This window comes from Zootoca vivipara, chromosome 8, assembly GCF_963506605.1.
Source record: "Zootoca vivipara chromosome 8, rZooViv1.1, whole genome shotgun sequence".
NCBI classification, from domain to species: Eukaryota; Metazoa; Chordata; class Lepidosauria; order Squamata; family Lacertidae; genus Zootoca; species Zootoca vivipara.
This window is the reverse complement of record NC_083283.1, coordinates 38,098,733-38,103,320: the sequence shown is the minus strand read 5'-3', so window position 1 is coordinate 38,103,320 and position 4,588 is coordinate 38,098,733.

Here is a 4,588-nt window from a genome sequence, read left to right as displayed (position 1 = left end):
TTTTAGTAAGCAAAAAAGTGAAAAGTAGCTGTATGCTACATATCAGGTGAATGTCGAATTTGACCCCAAGTTTGCATATGATTTCAGCCTTAGGTGCTTAAAAACATAGGTCTGCCACCATCTGTAAACAACCTGCCTAGGATTCATATGTCTGCAGTCCTGGATGGTGAATTAGTCCACTGAGAGCTTTTGTGTCCAAGTACTGGACTGTGGCCACTGTAGCTGAAGCATCATCCTCTAACAACGTGAGGAAGAGAAGTACAGTGGTACCTCGGGTTACAGACGCTTCAGGTTACAGACTCTGCTAACCCAGAAATAGTACCTTGGGTTAAGAACTTTGCTTCAGGATGAGAACAGAAATTGTGGCACAGTGGCGCATTAGTTAAAGTGGTACCTCAGTGTTATAAAATAATATTGGGGGGGTTGCAGGACACCATTACTAATGAACAGAGAGGGGTGACCGAACCTGACAGCTGCAGTTACCCAGAATCCCTCGCAACACCACCTTCTTCGCCTCTGCTCCACTCCAGAGACCCGCACCCCTAACCGCTTGAACTCAACCCTGCCTTAAGGAAGGCTTAAGGATCAGCATATGCGCACATTTCCACATGACTAGCAACTTGGGAGCCATAATTCGCTGTCAGTGGTATCTCATTCACAATGGAAGACTCCTCTGAACAAAAGACAGTGATCAACTCTTATAAAAATGTTAATTTCTCTTTGTGTTTAGGAATTCACACCTGGGAGGGGTGATAGGAGGACTAGGAGAGGTGTCAAAAGTGCTCAGATTTCTACCTTGAACCCTCCTCTTTTGTGAGGTATTGATTACATAGCTGTGATGTAGGAATGATGTATTGGGGGCATTTCTTGGTGATGGGGAAACTGATAAAAGTGGAGGTTCTCTTTTGTTCTGGGTTCCTTCCTTGTTCTCCTGCGTGAGGGGAAGGACCCTGTTGCAACAGCAAATAAAGGCTTTGCTTCTCAGACTTCTCTGGTTGGCCTCTGTTATATATTCTCCGACCGATGGAGAACCCAATAAGGCTCTTGTGTACCCCATAAGGCAGGGGTGTCAAACTCAAATTCATCGGGGGCCGCATCAGCAGTTTGGTCACCCTCAAAGGGCCGGTTGTGTCTGTAGGACTATGTGTCCACTCTTTATTATCATAAATTATTGTCACTGCATTCAATTATTACTGTTTTTTGTAATAATGTAAGCTCATTCCCGCCCCCACGCGGATCACATTCCTGCGTCGTGGCGCGTGTGTGGGAGGGGATGTAAACGAGGGAAATTTGAACAAAAGGTGGGGATCGACGGCTTCCGGGGGGGGGGGCTCAACTAAACCTTCGGCAGGAAGGAGAAAGCCACTGCTGGAATTAAAAACCTGCAGATGGAAAGAGAGCTTCCCTCTCCCGCCCTGCGCACACCCAAACCCCGCTAGGCAGGATGCCACACGCTGCAACCCACCCCATGCTTTGGAGAGGGGCAGGAACATGTGGTGCAGCGCCAACTCCCTGCTTTGCTTTTGCATCCTCCCTCCTTAGCGCCAGAGTCCCTTCCCCTCGCGCTGAGGGAGGGCAGCGGATTTCCCGAGGAGGAAGGCGGCGGCAGCCCCAGCGGACGTGCATCTTCGCCTCAGAGCTGCTCTTCCCCCCACCCGCGCTGTTGTCTTCGCCGCCGCCTCTCCCTACCGGGACTGCAGGCAGAGGAGGCTTGAAAACCTCCCCGCCCCCCCCCCCAAAATTCCCCTCCCACCTACTCAAACCGTGAGGTGACTCCATCTGGAGCCCTACATCACAAGGGGATGAGAGGAGGCAGCGGCAGAGCGGGAAGAGCAGGAACCCGTGCCGTCGTCGCCGCCTCCCTCCCGGCCGCCCTCCGGGGAGCAGCTCCGCCGGAACTGAGAAGCCAAAGGGCGGCTCGGGGGTGGGGGGCAGAGCAAAAGCCAGGCACCCTCCTGAGAGTCTATGAGGAGAAAACGGGGGAAGAGGGAAGAGAAACCCGGCTCCATCAAGAGAGCGGCTGTTGCACTTCGCCTACTTCCCCCTCAGGCTCACTCTGCGTCCCTTTCGCCCGCCCGCTCGCCCACCTCCCGGATGCAGCCGAGGAGAGGAAGGGAAGCGGCGGGAGGCGGCTCCCCAGTGCCGCCTCACTCGCTCTCGGAGACAACAGCAAAGCCCGCCAAAAATAAAATCCAGCGCTGCTCCGTCCCGGCACCAACTTTGCCGGCGGCGCCTGTAGGACTTTCCTACCTCCTCGGCGGGCTTCCTCCTCCTCCTCCTGCATCTCACTTCGTCTGGCCGCTGTGCCACCACCTCCCTCAGCCTCATTCAAAATTGAAATTCCCTGGCCAAGGCAGTCAGCGCGGCTCCAGCGCCCCGGCCTCCGCCTGCAGCCCTGTTCCCGGTTTTGACCCTTGGCCAATCGCAGGCTCCAGAACTACTGTCAGTGGTAAGTGTCGGCGGCGGCTACGCGGGCCACATGACGAGGTCTGGCGGGCTGGATTAGGCCCCCGGGCCTTGTGTTTGACACCCGTGCCATAAGGGAATAAGAGCAGATTTTGCTTAGAACAGATGGCGACCACTTGAGGGACTTTTCGGTTACCCGGATTCTGGGGGCGAGGGGGGAATGATGCTCTAGCGCGCACCAGGCATTTTGCCAGGAGGAGCAGCAGTCCTGCAGCGATCCCAGGGTCTGGAAATAACTGGAGTTCTGGCGGGGCTAACCAGAGGAATCAAAGTTTTATCAGGCCGGCCTTAAAACAACCAATCAAGAAGGGATCATCAGAAACAGAGCGCGCTGCGACGTGAGTATCAATAGGGAAATTGGCTTTTCGGGGTGGGAATTGTCACAGCAATCAAACTCTTTCCTATTTTTCACAGCCAAAAGCCCAAAGCCCGTCGGAGTCTGCCCAGGCTGAAGGTTTTGCGGCTGCCCTTTTCTCTCCAAGGCTTGTTATCCGTCGGAGTCTGCCCAGATAGCGAGCCTTGGGTAACTTTACCTTCTCTCGCCTGAAACTCAAGGGTCCATCGCTGTCCAGAGAGAGAGTTTCAAGGCATCCTCTAACTATCCCGGGTGAAGACGCCCCCCTGCCATGGCGACCCTTGTTGGGTATGACCCATGACCAGGGAATGCAAGTGCACCCGTTCCTTTCCTACTTTGTATTCCTCAGTTCCGATCTGACATTGCGTAGGCAAGCGTTCAGTAGGACCTGAGTCTAGAGTGTAAAAGGCAGGGAGATTGCTGTGGCCCTATTAAAATGTGGGTGGGAATAGGAGTCCTCCTCGGAGTGTGTCCACTTTCCTAAAACGTTTCCCTGAAAAGACTTTCCAAACCCCATTATCCTTTAGAAAGGCCCCTTGTAGCAATCTTTCCTAACCCACTTTCCTATCGGAGTCGGTCCACTTTCCTATCGGAGTCAGTCCACTTTCCTAAACATGCCCCAGGTTTCCCAGGTTCCCCATAACCCCCGAGAGACCCCAGCCCCTTCGGAGACTGTCCAGGGCTAGAACTTGCGCAAGTGCCCCTTCGGAGACTGACCAGGGCAAAAATGGGTGCACCCCTGTCCAAAGAGACAACTCTGCAGGCTTCAGGGGAGAAATAAGCCCAAGGAGAGCTTACTTCCCGTCTGAACTCTGATAAACGCCTCCAATTGTATTTAAGAAATGTTTCAGGGTCTAAAACAAAAGAAAAAACCAAAACAAAATGCAAGCTTGCTTAAATGATTTTTATGTAAGGGCTTGATCAACCCAAAAACATGGCAAATATTAAAAAGAGTGGACGTAGTGTGTAAAGGTTTGTTTTAAAGAGGCTGTAGAAGGCCATTTTTTCCCTCTCCAAAAGTAAAAAGAGGGGCAGTATGAAGGAAAATAAAGAGTTGTAACTTTGAAAATGCTTGCTCAATGCTTTGAAAATATTTCGAAACTTGAAAATGTTCACTTCATAAACTCCAGCTATAAGTGGATAAGAGATGTACTCAATGTTTAGAAATGTTATGGGGTTGTGTTTAAATTGGCCACAACATCCATAGACGGCCTTCTTAAGTGTGCATAGTTAAAACTGCCAACTTGTTTTAAATTTCTAGTATAAAGAAACGATGTTGAACCGATCAATCTTAAACATGATAAATATGAGAATGAGGTGTGCAAATGTTGTTATTGAGAGAGGCTACAAAGTAGAGCTTCCATAGCCAGGAATTGTCTATCTGAGTCTAGTTTTAACTTTGATCGCGTTGGACAGAAGGGTTATTGTCGGGCTCCTGATATCAGTCTCTTAAGGAAAAAAACTCATCTGCTAAAGGGTTCTGTATAAAGTTGGTATTTTCATTCAAATCTTGTGAATCCTGTATCTTAGAGGGTTAGACTAAATGACCTCAGGGTCCCTTCTAACTCCCATTTTAGAGCTATGTGAAAGGCAACGTGTCTGATGTGGTGATGGGTTGAAATTCAGCCCAGCTCTGCTTTCTGGCAAGGAAAGATTATTGGTTTTCAGAGTTAGAACAAGAGTGTCGTTGTTTTTTAAGGAGTGATTATATAAATTTTTACCATTTTGTTTATTAAGGTTTAAAGTTTAAGCACATATGAAAGTCTT